This window comes from Bombina bombina, chromosome 5 (genome assembly GCF_027579735.1).
Source record: "Bombina bombina isolate aBomBom1 chromosome 5, aBomBom1.pri, whole genome shotgun sequence".
Classification (NCBI taxonomy): domain Eukaryota; kingdom Metazoa; phylum Chordata; class Amphibia; order Anura; family Bombinatoridae; genus Bombina; species Bombina bombina.
Genome location: NC_069503.1, coordinates 221,026,575 through 221,043,511, shown reverse-complemented (window position 1 = coordinate 221,043,511; position 16,937 = coordinate 221,026,575).

The window sequence follows — 16,937 nt, the reverse complement described above, 5'->3', positions numbered from 1 at the left end:
TCCCAAACCTCAAAATGCCTATAAATACACCCCTCACCACAGCCACAATTCAGTTTAACGAATAGCCAAGTAGTGGGGTGATAAAGAAAGGTGCAAAAAGAATCAACAAAGGTATTAGCAAATAATTGTGCTTTATGCAAAAAATCATAACCACCATAAAAAGGGTGGGTCTCATGGTCTCTTGCCAATATCAGGTAAGTTCTTACATAAATTATGTTTTCTTTCATGTAATTGGCAAGAGTCCATGATCTAGTGACGTATGGGATAGCAATACCCAAGATGTGGAACTCCACACAAGAGTCACTAGAGATGGAGGGATAAAATAAAAACAGCCATTTTCCACTGAAAAAAATAAATCCACAACCCAAAATATAAGTTTATTCTCATAATGAAAAGAAAAAACTTAAACATAAGCAGAAGAATCAAACTGAAACAGCTGCCTGAAAAACTTTTCTACCAAAAACTGCTTCTGAAGAAACAAATACATCAAAACGGTAGAATTTAGTAAATGTATGCAAAAAAAGACCAAGTTGCTGCTTTGCAAATATGATCAATTGAAGCTTCATTCTTAAAAGCCCACAACGTGGAGACTGATCTAGTAGAATGAGCTGTAATTCTCTGAGGCGGGGCCTGACCCGACTCCAAATAAGCCTGATGAATCAAAAGCTTTAACCACGATGCCAAGGAAATGGCAGAAACCTTCTGACCTTTCCTAGAACCAGAAAAGATAACAAATAGACTAGAAGTCTTCCTGAAATTTTTAGTAGCTTCAACATAATATTTCAAAGCTCTTACCACATCCAAAGAATGTAAGGATCTCTCCAAAGAATTCTTAGGATTAGGACACAAAGAAGGGACAAAAATTTCTCTATTAATGTTGTTAGATTTCACAACCTTAGGTAAAAATTTAAATGAAGTCCGCAAAACTGCCTTATCCTGATGGAAAATCAGAAAAGGAGATTCACAAGAAAGAGCAGATAATTTGGAAACTCTTCTAGCAGAAGAGATGGCCAAAAGGAAAAACACTTTCCAAGAAAGTAGTTTAATGTCCAAAGAATGCATAGGCTCAAATGGAGGAGCCTGCAAAGCCTTCAAAACCAAATTAAGACTCCAAGGAGGAGAGATTGATTTAATGACAGGCTTGATACGGACCAAAGCCTGTACAAAACAATGAATATCAGGAAGCTTGGCAATCTTTCTGTGAAATAAAACAGAAAGAGCAGAGATTTGTCCCTTCAAGGAACTTGGAGACAAATCCTTATCCAAACCATCCTGAAGAAACTAAAATTCTAGGAATTCTAAAAGAATGCCAGGATAATTTATGAGAAGAACACCATGATACATAAGTCTTCCAAACTCGATAATAAGTCTTCCTAGAAACAGATTTACAAGCCTGAATCATAGTATTAATCACTGAGTCAGAGAAACCTCTATGACTAAGAACTAGGCGTTCAATTTCCATACCTTCAAATTTAATGATTTGAGATCCTGATTGAAAAATGGACCTTGAGACAGAAGGTCTGGCCTTAATGGAAGTGGCCAAGGTTGGCAACTGGACATCCGAACAAGATCCACATACCAAAACCTGTGAGGCCATGCTGGAGCAACCAGCAACACAAACGATTGTTCCATGATGATTTTGGAGATCACTCTTGGAAGAAGAGCTAGAGGCGGGAAAATATAAGCAGGTTGGTAACACCAAGGAACTGTTAATGCATCCACCGCTTCCGCCTGAGGATCCCTGGACCTGGACAGATACCTGGGTAGTTTCTTGTTTAGATGAGAAGCCATCAGATCTATTTCTGGAAGACCCCACATCTGAACAATCTGAGAAAACACATCTGGATGAAGCGACCACTCCCCCGGATGTAAAGTCTGACGGCTGAGATAATCCGCTTCCCAAATATCTATACTTGGGATATGAACTGCAGAAATTAGACAGGAGCTGGATTTCGCAAAAGCAAGTATCCAAGATACTTCTTTCATAGCTTGGGGACTGTGAGTCCCACCCTGATGATTGACATATGCTACAGTTGTGATATTGTCTATCTGAAAACAAATGAATGGTTCTCTCTTCAACAGAGGCCAAACCTGAAGAGCCCTGAAAATAGCACTGAGTTCTAAAATATTGATTGGTAACCTCGCCTCTTGAGATTTCCAAAGCCCTTGTGTGGTCACAGATCCCCAGAAAGCTCCCCAACCTGAAAGACTTGCATCTGTTGTGATCACAGTCCAGGTTGGACGAACAAAGGAGGCCCCTTGAACTATATGATGGTGATCTAACCACCAAGTCAGAGAGAGTCAAACATTGGGATTTAAGGATATTAATTTGATATCTTTGTATAATCCCTGCACCATTGGTTCAGCATACAAAGCTGGAGAGGTCTCATATGAAAATGAGCAAAGGGGATCGAGTCCGATGCTGCAGTCATGAGATGTAAAACTTCCATTCACATAGCTACTGAAGGGAATGATTGAGACTGAAGGTACCGACAAGCTGAAACCAATTTTAATCGGCTCTTGTCTGTTAGAGACAGAGTCATAGACACTGAATCTATCTGGAAACCTAAAAAGGTGACCCTTGTCCGAGGAATCAAAGAAATTTTTGGTAAATTGATCCTCCAACCATGTTTTTGAAGAAACAACACTAGTTGATTCATGTGAGATTCTGCAGAATGTAAAGACTGAGCTAGTACCAAGATATTGTCCAAATAAGGAAACACTACTATATCCCGTTATCTGATTACAGAGAGTAGGGCACCGAGAACCTTTGAAAAATTCTTGGAGCTGTCACTAAGCCAAATGAAAGAACAACAAATTGGTAATGTTTGTCTAGAAAAGAGAATCTCAGAAACTGATAGTGGTCTGGATGAATCGGAATATGAAAATATGCATCCTGTAAGTCTATTGTGGACATATAATGCCCTTGCTGAACAAAAGGCAGAATAGTCCTTATAGTCACCATTTTGAAAGTTGGCACTCTTACATTCAAAATTTTCAGATCCAGAACTGGCCTGAATAAATTTTCTATCTTTGGGACAATTAATAGATTTGAATAAAACCCTATACCCTGTTCCTGAAATGGAACTGGTATGATTACCCCTAAAAGCCCCAGGTCTGAAACACACTTCAGAAAAGCCTGAGCCTTTACTGGATTTGCTGGGATGCGTGAGAGAAAAAATCTTCTTACAGGAGGTCTTACTCTGAATCCTATCCGGTACCCTTGAGAGACAATACTCTGAATCCATTGATTTTGGACAGAATCTGCCCAAGCAGGCAAACAATGCTAGACAAATCAGGATCCATTTCCTGTTGCGCTAAACTTTCCAACCAAAAAGTTGATGCAGCTGCAACATTAGCCATAGAAATGGCAGGCCTGAGAAGATAACGAGAATATAAATAAGCTTTCCTTAGATAAGATTCAAGTTTCCTGTCTAAAGGGTCTTTAAAAGAAGTACTATCTTCCATAGGAATAGTAGTACGTTTAGCAAGAGTAGAAATAGCCCTATTAACTTTGGGGATCTTTTCCCAAAACTCCAATCTAACTGCTGGCAAAGGATACAATTTTTTTAACTTTAAAGAAGGAATAAAAGAAGTAGCAGGCCTATTCCATTCCTTAGAAATCATATCAGAAATAGCATCAGGAACTGGAAAAACCTCTGGAGTAACCATAGAAGGTTTATAAACTGAATTTAAAAGTTTACTAGTTTTAATATCAAGAGGACTAGTTTCCTCAATATCCAATGTAATCAACACCTCTTTTAACAAGGAACAAATATACTCCATTTTAAATAAGTAGATTTGTCAGAAGGATCTTCTGAATCAGATAGATCCTCATCAGAGAAGGATAATTCAGTATGTTGACGGTCATTTGAAATTACATCAATTTTATGAGAAGTTTTAAAAGACCTTTTACGTTTATTAGAAGGCGGGATGGCAGACAAAGCCTTCTGAATCGCATCAGCAATAAAATCTTTTATATTCACAGGTATATAATGTACATTTGATGTTGAAGGAACAACAGGCATTGTACTATTACTGATGGACCTGTATTAAGATAACAGTGTTGGTTATGCAAAACTGAGAAATTGGTAATAAAGGGATTATCTTTTAAAACAATAAAAAATAGTAGACTGTCCCTTTAAAGGAATAGAAACTTCAAAATTAAACTTGCATGGTTCAGATACCCAGCGTGTAATTTTGAAACACTTTTCAATTCAATTATATTTTCAAAATGTGTTACGTTCTCTTGGTATATCTTGTTAACAAAGAATATGCACATATCCCACACTAGTAGGAGCTAGCTGCCGATTGGTAACTGAACGCATTTGTCTCTTGTGATTGGCTAACTAGATGTGTTCATCAAGCTGCCTGTAGTGCAATGCTGTTCCTTCAGCAAAGGATAAAAAGAGAATGACGCAAATTTGCTAATAGAAGTAAATTGGAAAGTGCAACTATGCTAAAGGTGGGCCTAAACTTGCTGTTGTTACATTCAATGAAAGCGACATGACAGTTTCATTGTTGTAATAATGTAGTTCCCCATCAGCAAGTGCTATCCAAGGTCTGAACCAAAAATGGGGCTTGTAAGCTTACACTCCTAGTTTTTCAAATAAAGATACCAAGAGAACAACGGAAAAGTGATAATAGGAGTAAATTAGAAAGTTGCAGTTTGAATCACGAAAGAAAAAATTGGATTCAGTGTCCCTTTAACGACACACGTTGTACAGGGTACGTCACACACAAACTGGTCTTTAAAGACCAGCGACGTACCCTGTAAGTCGTTAGGGCTTTAAAGCGGCTGGAAGCAATCCTGATCGCTTCCAGCCTCCTTCAAGGTATTGCCGTGATGCCTCAATATTGAGGCATCACTGCAATACCTTTTTCCAAGAATGATGCAGACAGAGCCACTCTGTAGCCCTCTCTGCATCGGCCAGCGATGGTGCCGATCGTTGGAGGGTGAGAGCAGCTGCAGGGAGGCCCATGGCTACCTGGCATCCAGTTACTGTATGTGCAATGTGCATGCCGGGTGCCAGAGCATGCGGGGGGGGGGGGGCGTGCCAGCAACCACTGCCACCAATATAATTGAACAGGAAGGAGGGAGAGGGGAAAATAATGATCAAAGGATCTGAGAGGGGGAGAGGGAGGGAAAACAAAGGGGATCCCAAATTAGCATTTACAACCATTTGTGCCATAATTGCACAAGCTGTTTGTAAATCATTTCAGTAAAAAACCTAGTTAGTGAAAAAGTGAACTTTTTTTTTATTTGATAGCATTTGGCGGTGAAATAGTAGCATGAAATATACCAAAATGGGCGGGGTGTCTACTAAAAAAAATATATATACATGTAAAGATTCTTTCAGGGATTCCTGACAGATAGTGTTAAAATGTAACTTATGCAAATTTTGAAAAAAAATTGTTTGGAAATAGCAAAGTGCTACTTTTATTTATTGCCCTATAACTTGCACAAAAAGCAAAGAACATGTAAAAATTGGGTATTTCTAAACTCAGAACAAAATTTAGAAACTATTTAGCATGTTTGTTTTTTGGTGGTTGTAGATGTGTAACAGATTTTGGGGGTCAAGTTAGAAAAACATAATTTATGCTTACCTGATAAATTTATTTCTCTTGTAGTATATCCAGTCCACGGATCATCCATTACTTGTGGGATATTCTCCTTCCCAACAGGAAGTTGCAAGAGGATCACCCACAGCAGAGCTGCTATATAGCTCCTCCCCTAACTGTCATATCCAGTCATTCGACGGAAAACAAACAGAGAAAGGAGAAACCATAGGGTGCAGTGGTGACTGCAGTTTAATTAAAATTTAGACCTGCCTTAAAAGGACAGGGCGGGCCGTGGACTGGATACACTACAAGAGAAATAAATTTATCAGGTAAGCATAAATTATGTTTTCTCTTGTTAAGTGTATCCAGTCCACGGATCATCCATTACTTGTGGGATACCAATACCAAAGCTAAAGTACACGGATGATGGGAGGGACAAGGCAGAATTAAGCGGAAGGAACCACTGCCCGAAGAACCTTTCTCCCAAAAACAGCCTCCGAAGAAGCAAAAGTATCAAATTTGTAAAATTTTGAAAAAGTGTGAAGCGAAGACCAAGTCGCAGCCTTGCAAATCTGTTCAACAGAGGCCTCATTTTTGAAGGCCCATGTGGAAGCCACAGCTCTAGTAGAATGAGCTGTAATCCTTTCAGGGAGCTGCTGTCCAGCAGTCTCATAGGCTAGGCGTATTATGCTCCGAAGCCAAAAGGACAGAGAGGTTGCCGAAGCTTTTTGACCTCTCCTCTGTCCAGAGTAAACGACAAACAGGGAAGATGTTTGACGAAAATCCTTAGTAGCTTGTAAGTAAAACTTCAAGGCACGGCCTGCGTCTAGATTATGTAAAAGACGTTCCTTCTATGAAGAAGGATTAGGACACAATGATGGAACAACAATCTCTGATATTCTTGTTAGAAACCACCTTAGGTAAAAACCCAGGTTTGGTACGCAGAACTACCTTATCTGCATGAAAAATCAGATAAGGAGAATCACATTGTAAGGCAGATAGCTTAGAGACTCTCCGAGCCGAGGAAATAGCCATCAAAAACAAAACTTTCCAAGATAAAAGTTTAATATCAATGGAATGAAGGGGTTCAAACGGAACTCCTTGAAGAACTTTAAGAACCAAGTTTAAGCTCCACGGAGGAGAAACAGGTTTAAACACAGGCTTAATTCTAACCAAAGCCTGGCAAAATGCCTGAACGTCTGGAACCTCTGCCAGACGCTTGTGCAAAAGAATAGACAGAGCAGAAATCTGTCCCTTTAAGGAACTAGCTGATAATCCTTTGTCCAAGCCCTCTTGGAGAAAAGACAATATTCTAGGAATCCTAACCTTACTTCATGAGTAATTCTTGGATTCACACCAATAAGGATATTTACTCCATATCTTGTGGTAGATTTTCCTGGTAACAGGCTTTCGTGCCTGTATTAAGGTATCAATGACTGACTCGGAGAAGCCACGCTTTGATAGAATCAAGCGTTCAATCTCCATGCAGTAAGTCTCAGAGAAATTAGATTTGGATGATTGAAAGGACCTTGTATCAGAAGGTCCTGTCTTAGAGGCAGAGTCCATGGTGGAAAGGATGACATGTCCACTAGGTCTGCATACCAAGTCCTGCGTGGCCACGCAGGTGCTATAAGAATCACTAATGCTCTCTCCTGTTTGATTTTGGCAATCAGTCGAGGGAGCAGAGGAAACGGTGGAAACACATAAGCCAGGTTGAAGAACCAAGGCGCTGATAGAGCATCTAACAGCGTCGCTTCTGGGTCCCTGGACCCGGATCCGTAACAAGGGAGCTTGGCGTTCTGGCGAGACGCCATGAGATCCAACTCTGGTTTGCCCCAATGATGAATCAATTGAGCAAACACCTCCGGATGGAGTTCCCACTCCCCCGGATGGAAAGTCTGACTTAGAAAATTCGCCTCCCAGTTCTCCACGCCTGGGATATGGATTGCTGACAGGTGGCAAGAGTGGGACTCTGCCCAGCGAATTATTTTTGAGACTTCTAACATCGCTAGGGAACTCCTGGTTCCCCCTTGATAGTTGATGTAAGCCACAGTCGTGATGTTGTCCGACTGAAATCTGGTGAACCTCAGTGTTGCTAACTGAGGCCAAGCCAGAAGAGCATTGAATATCGCTCTTAACTCCAGAATATTTATTGGAAGGAGTTTCTCCTCCTGAGTCCACGATCCCTGTGCCTTCAGGGAGTTCCAGACTGCACCCCAACCTAGAAGGCTGGCATCTGTTGTTACAATTGTCCAATCTGGCCTGCGAAAGGTCATACCCTTGGACAGGTGGACCTGAGACAACCACCAGAGAAGAGAATCTCTGGTCTCTTGATCCAGATTTAGCAGAGGGGACAAATCTGTGTAATCCCCATTCCACTGACTCAGCATGCATAAGTGCAGCGGTCTGAGATGTAGGCGTGCAAATGGCACTATGTCCATTGCCGCTACCATTAAGCCGATTACCTCCATACACTGAGCCACCGAAGGGCGCAGAATGGAGTGAAGAACACGGCAAGCATTTAGAAGTTTTGATAACCTGGACTCAGTCAGGTAAATTTTCATTTCTACAGAATCTATAAGAGTCCCTAAGAAGGAGACTCTTGTGAGTGGTGATAGAGAAATCTTTTCCTCATTCACTTTCCACCCGTGCAACCTCAGAAATGCCAGAACTATCTCTGTATGAGACTTGGCAACTTGAAAGTTTGACGCCTGTATCAGGATGTCGTCTAGATATGGAGCTACCACTATGCCTCGCGGTCTTAGAACCGCCAGAAGTGAGCCCAGAACCTTTGTAAAGATTCTCGGGGCTGTAGCCAACCTGAAGGGAAGAGCTACAAATTGGTAATGCCTGTCTAGAAAGGCAAACCTTAGAAACCGATGATGGTCTTTGTGAATCGGTATGTGAAGGTAGGCATCCTTTAGGTCCACTGTGGTCATGTACTGACCCTCTTGGATCATGGGTAGGATGGTCCGAATAGTGTCCATTTTGAAAGATGGAACTCTGAGGAATTTGTTTAAGATCTTTAGATCCAAAATTGGTCTGAAGGTTCCCTCTTTTTTGGGAACCACAAACAGATTTGAATAAAAACCCTGTCCTTGTTCCGTCCGCGGAACTGGATGGATCACTCCCATAATTAGGAGGTCTTGCACACAGCGTAGGCCTCTTTCTTTATCTGATTTGCAGATAGCCTTGAAAGATGAAATCTCCCTTGTGGAGGGGAAGCTTTGAAGTCCAGAAGATATCCCTGAGATATGATCTTGAACATCTCTTGCCCATGCCTGGGCGAAGAGAGAAAGTCTGCCCCCTACTAGATCCGTCGCCGGATAGGGGGCCGTTCCTTCATGCTGTCTTAGAGGCAGCAGCAGGCTTTCTGGCCTGCTTGCCTTTGTTCCAGGACTGGTTAGGTTTCCAGGCCTGCTTAGATTGAGCAAAAGTTCCCTATTGCTTTGAAGCGGAGGAAGTTGATGCTGCACCTGCCTTGAAATTTCGAAAGGCACGAAAATTAGACTGTTTGGCCTTTGCTTTGGCCCTGTCCTGAGGAAGGGTATGACCCTTACCTCCAGTAATGTCAGCAATAATTTCCTTCAAACCAGGCCCGAATAAGGTCTGCCCCTTGAAAGGAATGTTGAGTAATTTAGACTTCGAAGTCACGTCAGCTGACCAGGATTTAAGCGATAGCGCCCTACGCGCCTGGATGGCGAATCCGGAATTCTTAGCCGTTAGTTTAGTCAAATGAACAATGGCATCAGAAACAAATGAGTTAGCTAGCTTAAGTGTTCTAAGCTTGTCAATAATTTAAGTCAATGGAGCTGTATGGATGGCCTCTTCCAGGGCCTCAAACCAGAATGCCGCTGCGGCCGTGACAGGCGCTATGCATGCAAGGGGCTGTAAAATAAAACCTTGTTGAATAAACATTTTCTTAAGGTAACCCTCCAATTTTTTATCCATTGGATCTGAAAAAGCACAACTGTCCTCAACCGGGATAGTGGTACGCTTTGCTAAAGTAGAAACTGCTCCCTCCACCTTAGGGACCGTCTGCCATAAGTCCCGTGTAGTGGCGTCTATTGGAAACATTTTTCTAAATATAGGAGGTGGGGAAAAAGGCACACCCGGTCTATCCCACTCCTTGCTAATAATTTCTGTAAGCCTTTTAGGTATAGGAAAAAGATCAGTACACACCGGCACCGCATAGTATTTATCCAGCCTACACAATTTCTGTGTTACAGTCATTCAGAGCAGCTAATACTTCCCCAAGCAATACACGGAGATTCTCAAGCTTAAATTTAAAATTAGAAATCTCTGAATCAGGTTTCCCCGAATCAGAGACATCACCCACAGACTGAAGCTCTCCGTCCTCATGATCTGCATATTGTGACGCAGTATCAGACATGGCCCTTACAGCATCTGCGCGCTCTGTATTTCTCCTAACCCCAGAGCAATCGCGCTTGCCTCTTAATTCAGGCAACCTGGATAATACCTCTGACAGGGTATTATTCATGATTGCAGCCATGTCCTGCAAGGTAATCGCTATGGGCGTCCCTGATGCAATTGGCGCCATATTAGCGTGCATCCCCTGAGCGGGAGGCGAAGGGTCTGACACGTGGGTAGAGTTAGTCGGCATAACTTCCCCCTCGTCAGAATCTTCTGGTGATATTTCTTTCTCTTGTTAAGTGTATCCAGTCCACGGATCATCCATTACTTATGGAATATATTCTCCTTCCCAACAGGAAGTTGCAAGAGTCCACCCACAGCAAAGCTGCTATATAGCTCCTCCCCTAACTGCCATATTCAGTCATTCTCTTGCAAGCCTCAACATAGATAGGAGGTCGTGAGAGTCTGTGGTGATTTATACTTCAATCAAAAGTTTGTTATTTTTAAATGGCACCGGAGTGTGCTGTTTATCTCAGGCAGTATTTGGAAGAAGCATCTGCCTGCGTTTTTCTATGATCTTAGCAGACGTAACTGAGATCCATTTGCTGTTCTCACACATTCTGAGGAGTGAGGTACTTCAGAGGGGGAATGGCGTGCAGGTTTTCCTGCAGATAAGGTATGTGCAGTAAAATATTTTTCTAGGAATGGAATTGACTAAGAAAATACTGCTGATACCGAAGTAATGTAAGTAAAGCCTTAAATGCAGCGATAGCGTCTGGTATCAGGCTTATTAATAGAGATACATACTCTTATAAAAATGTGTTTTAAAACGTTTGCTGGCATGTTTAATCGTTTTTTAACATATGTTTGGTGATAAAACTTATTGGGGCCTAAGTTTTTTCCACATGGCTGGCTTAAATTTTGCATAGAAACAGTTAACTGAAGCTTCCCACTGTTGTAATATGAGTGGGAGGGGCCTAATTTAGCGCTTTTTTGCGCAGTTAAAATTACAAAATGAATTATCCAGATTCCCTCAGCAGTCCCATGAATACTACAGGACATTTCTAAAGGGCTAAAAAGACTTCCAAAATCGTTTACAGGGAAGGTAATCCACAGCTCTGCTGTGGCAGTTTTGTTGTGTCTGTTTTTAAAAACGTCTGTCGTTTTTTTTATCTGTTTTTTGCATTAAGGGGTTAATCATCCATTTGCAAGTGGGTGCAATGCTCTGTTACCTTATTACATGTACTGTAAAAATTTTGTTTGTTTTACTGCCTTTTTTCACTGTTTTTCAAATTTTGACAAAATTTGTTTCTCTTAAAGGCACAGTAACGTTTGATATATTTGCTTGTTTTCTTGACTTAAAGTGTTTTCCAAGCTTATTAGTCTCATTATTAGTCTGTTCTAACATGTCTGACATAGAGGAAGCTCTGTGTTCATTATGTTTTAAGGCCATGGTGGAACCCCATCTTAGAATGTGTACCAGATGTACTGATTTCATGTTAAACAATAAAGATCATTTTTTGTCTTTAAAAACATTATCACCAGAGGATTCTGTCGTGGGGGTAGTTATGCCGACTAACTCTCCCCACGTGTCAGACCTTTTGACTCCCGCTTTAGGGACTCACGCTCAAATGGCGCCAAGTACATCAAGGGCACCCATAGCGTTTATTTTACCAGGGGATTCTGTCGAGGGGAAAGTTATGCCGATTAACTCTCCCCACGTGTCAGACCCTTCGACTCCCGCTTCAGGGACTCACGCTCAAATGGCGCCAAGTACATCAAGGGCATCCATAGCGTTTATTTTACAAGACATGGCAAAGGTGGTGAATAATACTCTGGCAGCAGTATTAGTCAGACTACCTGAAATTAAAGGAAAGCAGATAGCTCTGGGGGTAGATACAGAGCATACAGACGCTTTAAGAACCATGTATGATACTACCTCACAATATGCTTAGTCTGTGGGTGATTTTTTTTTTTTTTTGACTCAGGGAAGATGATTTAACCTGATTCTGATATTTCTACATTTAAAATTTATGCTGTGTACAATCGCAGGGCCAGAGAAATTGTGTAGACTGGATAAATAATATGCAGTGCCGGTGTGTACTGATGTTTTTCCAATACCTAAAGAGGTTTACTAAAAAATGTTTTAATAAGGAATGGGATAGACCAGGTGTGCCGTTCTCTTCCCCTCCTATTTTTTAGAAGAATGTTTTCTAATAGTTACCACCACGGGACTTCTGGCAGACAGTTCCTAAGGTGGAGAGAAGAGTTTCTACTCTAGCTAAGCATACCACTACCTCTGGCGAGGACAGTTGTGCTTTTTAGATCCAATGGATAAAAAATGTTTATTCAACAGGGTTTTATCCTGCAGCCCCTTGCATACATTGCTTCTGTCACTGCTGCTGCGGGGTTCTGGGTTGAGTCTCTTGATGAGGCTTTACAGTTAGCGACTCCATTGGATGAATATATTTGACAAGCTTATGCTAGCCAATTCCTTTGTTTTCTGATGCCTTGTTCATTTGACTAGACTAACGGCTAAGAATTCTGTTTTTTACTATACTGGCGCGCAGAGCGCTATGGCTTATATCATGGTCAGCTGTCGTGACTTTAATAAATAAGCTACTTAACTTCCCTTCAAGGGGCAGACCCTATTCGGGCCTGGTTTGAAGGAGATTATTGCTTATATCACTGGAGGAAAAGGTCATGTCCTTCCTCAGGATAGGAATCAAGGGCCAAAAAAGGTCTAATTTTCGTGCCTTTTAAAACTTCAGGGCAGGTGTGGCATCCACTTCCTCTAAGGCAAAACAAGAGGGAATTTTTGCTCAGTCCAAGGCGGTCTGGAGACAATTGGACCTGGAACAAAGATAAGCAGGCCAAGGAGCCTGCTGCTGCCTCTAAGGCAGCATGAAGGAACGGACCCCTATCCGGTGACAGATCCTATAGGGGGCAGACTTTCATTCTTCGCCCGGGCGTGGGCAAGAGATGCCCAGGATCCCTAGGCATTGGAATTTATATCCCAGAGATATCTTCTGGATTTCAAAGATTCCCCCCCAAAAAAAGGGGAGATTTTGCCTTTCACAATTATCTGCAAACCAGATAAAGAAGGAGGCATTCTTACATTGTGTACGAGATCCATCCAGTTCCAAGAGAGGAACAGGGACAGAGTTTTTACTCAAATCTGTTTGTGGTTCCCAAGGTGAGGGAATCTTCAGACCTATTTTGGATCTAAAGATCTTAAACAAATTCCTCAGAATTCCGTCATTTAAGATGGAAACTATTCGTACCATCTTAACTATGATCCAGGAGAGTCAATAGAGGACTACAATGGATTTGAAGGATGCTTATCCTCACATTGTGATGCATAAAGATCACCTTCGTTTTTCAGGTTTGCCTTTCTAGACAGGCATTACCAGTTTGTAGCTCTTTCCTTTGGGATATCTACAGCCCCAAGAATCTTTATGGAGGTTCTGGGGTCGCTTTGGCGGTCCTTAGGCCGCGGGGCATAGAAGTGGCCCCTTAGTTAGACGACATCCTGATACAGGCGTCAAACATCCAAATTGCCAAGTCTCATACGGGCGTAGTACTGGCATTTCTGAGATCACATGGGTGGAAAGTGAACAAGGAAAGAGTTCTCTATCCCCAATCTCAAGGGTTTCCCTCCTAGGGACTCTGATAGATTCTGTAGAAATGAAAATTTACCTGACGGAGTCCAGGTTGTCAAAGTTTCTAAATTTCTGCCGTGTTTTTCATCCCTTCCGCGCCCTTCGGTGGCTCAGTACATGAATGAAATCGGCTTAATAGGTAGCGGCAAGGGACATAGTACGGTTTGCACGTCTACATTTCAGACCGCTGCAACTATGCATGTTCAGTCAGAGAAACGGGGATTACACAGATTTGTCCCCCTGTTGAACCTGGACCAAGAGACCAGAGATTCTCTTCTCTGGTGACTATGTCGGGTCCATCTGTCCAAGGGTATGACCTTCCGCAGGTCAGATGGGACAATTGTTACAATGGATGCCAGCCTTTTAGGTTGGGATGCAGTCTGGAACTCCCTGAAGGCTCAGGGATAGTGGACTTAGGAGGAGACCCTCCTTCTAATAACTATTCTGGGAGCGATATTCCATGCTCTTCAGACTTGGCCTCAGTTAGCAACTCTGAGGTACATCATACTCAGTCGGACAATATACACGACTGTGGCTTACATCAGCCATCAAGGGGGAACAGAAGTTCCCTAGTGATGTTAGAAGTCTTACAATAATTCACTGGACAGAGACTCACTCTTGTCTATCAGCTATCCATATCCCAGGTATTGAGAACTGGGAGGTGGATTTTCTAAGTCGTCAGACTTTTCTTCCGGGGGAGTGGGATTTCCTCCGGAGGTCAAGACCAAGCAGGAGAGGGCTTTGGTGTTTTTGACAGCGCCTGCGTAGTCACGCAGGACCTGGTATGCAGATCTGGTGGACATGTCATCCTTTCCATCACGGTCTCTGCTTCTGAGACAGGTCCCTCTACCTCAGGGTCCTTTCAACCATCTAAATAGAATCAATCTGAGATGGACTGCCTGGAGACTGAACGCTTGATGTTATCAAAGCATGGCTTCTCCGAGTCAGTCATTGATACCTTAAATACAGACATGAAAGCCTGTCTCTAGGAAAATTGAACATAGATATGGTGTAAATATCTGATTGTTATGAATCCAAGGGTTACTCATGGAGTAAAGCCTGGATTCCCAGGATATTATCTTTTCTCCAAGATGTTTTTGAGAAAAGGGTGGTCAGCTAATTCCTTAAAAGGGACAGATTTTTACTCTGTCTATTTTTTTTTTTTTTTGCACCAGCGTCTGGCAGGTATTCTAGACGTTCAGGTATTTGCTCAGGCTTTGGTTAGATCCAAGCCTGTGTTTAAAACTGTTGCTCCACCATGGAGCTTAAACCTGGTTCTTAAGGCTCTTCAAGAAGTTCCGTTTGAACCTTTTTTGTTCCATAGATATCAATCTTTATCTTGGAAAGTTCCTTTTAGGTAGCTATTTCCTCGACTCATAGAGTCTTCAAGTTATCTGTGTTACAATGTGATTCTCCTTATCTGGTCCTTCGTACGGATAAGGTAGTCCTGCGTACCAACCTGGGTTTTTTCCTACGGTGGTATCTAACAAGAACATCACTCAAGAGATAGTTGTTCCATGCTTGTATCCTAATCCTTCCTCAAAGAAGGAACGTCTATTACACAATATTGGACGTGGTTTGTGCTTTAAAGTTTTACTTACAAGTTACTACAGTTTTCATCAAACGTTCACCTTGTTTGTTGTCTATTCTGGACAGAGGAGAGGTCAAAAGACTTCAGCAGCCTCTCTGTCTTTTTGGTTAAAAAGCATAATTCATTTAGCTTATGAGACTGCTGGACAGCAGCCTCTTGAAGGGATTGCAGCTCATTCTACTAGAGCTGTGGTTTTCGCTTCATACTTTTTCAAATTTAACAAATTTGATACCTTGCTTCTTCGGAGGCTATTTTTGGGAGAAAGGTTTTTTTTTTTTTTTTTTTACAGGCAGTGGTAACTTCCGTTTAAGTACCTGCCTTGTCCCTCCCATCATCCGTGTACTTTAGCTTTGGTATTGGTATTCCATAAGTAATGGATGATCCGTGGACTGGATACACTTAACAAGAGAAAACATAATTTATGCTTACCTGATAAATTTATTTCTCTTGTAGTGTATCCAGTCCACGGCCCGCCCTGTCACTTTAAGGCAGGTAATTTTTTCATTTGAACTACAGTCACCACTGCACCCTATGGTTTTTCCTTTCTCTGCATGTTTTCGGTCGAATGACTGAATATGGCAGTTAGGGGAGGAGCTATATAGCAGCTTTGCTGTGGGTGGACTCTTGCAACTTCCTGTTGGGAAGGAGAATATATTCCATAAGTAATGGATGATCCGTGGACTGGATACACTACAAGAGAAATAAATTTATCAGGTAAGCATAAATTATGTTTTTATAGTTAAAGACTGATCTTTACTGTTTAAGGTGAAATCAATACATTTAGTACACATTCTCCTATGGGGCTCCACCATGGCTTTCAAACATAATGAACAAGTTGTTTCCTCTGTGTCAGACATGTTTAAACAGACTAGCAATGAGACTAGCAAGCTTGGAAAACACTTTAAACAAGTTTACAAGCAATATAAAAAACGTTACTGCACCTTTAAGAAACACAAATTTTTGCCAAAATTTGAAATAACAGTGAAAAAAGGCAGTTACACTAACAACATTTTTACAGTGTATGTAACAAGTTAGCAGAGCATTGCACCCACTTGCAAATGGATGATTAACCCCTTAATAACAAACACAGAATAATAACTGACAAAAACGTTTTTTTTTTGTTTTTTTTTAAATAGTCACAACTGCCACAGCTCTACTGTGGCTTGTTACCTCCCTCAAAAACGACTTTGAAGCCATTTGAGCCCTCCAGAGATATCCTAGATCATGCAGGAAGAAGCTGTATGATCCACAAAAGCTGCACAAAAAAAACCCTCCCACTCATATTACAACAGTGGAAAGTCAGGAAACTGTTACTAGGCAGAATTCAAGCCAGCCATGTGGAAAAAAACTAGGCCCCAATAAGTTTTATCACCAAACATATATAAAAACGATTAAACATGCCAGCAAACGTTTTATATTACATTTTTATAAGAGTATGCATCTCTATTAATAAGCCTGATACCAGTAGCTCTCGCTGCATTTAAGGCTTTACTTACATTAGTTCAGTATCAGCAGCATTTTCTAGCAAATTCCATCCCTAGAAATATATTAACTGCACATACCTTATTGCAGGATAACCTGCACGCCATTCCCTCTCTGAAGTTACCTCACTCCTCAGAATATGTGAGAACAGCCATGGATCTTAGTTACTTCTGCTAAGATCATAGAAAACGCAGGCAGATTCTTCTTCTAAATACTGCCTGAGATAAACAGTACACTCCGGTACCATTTAAAAATAACAAACTTTT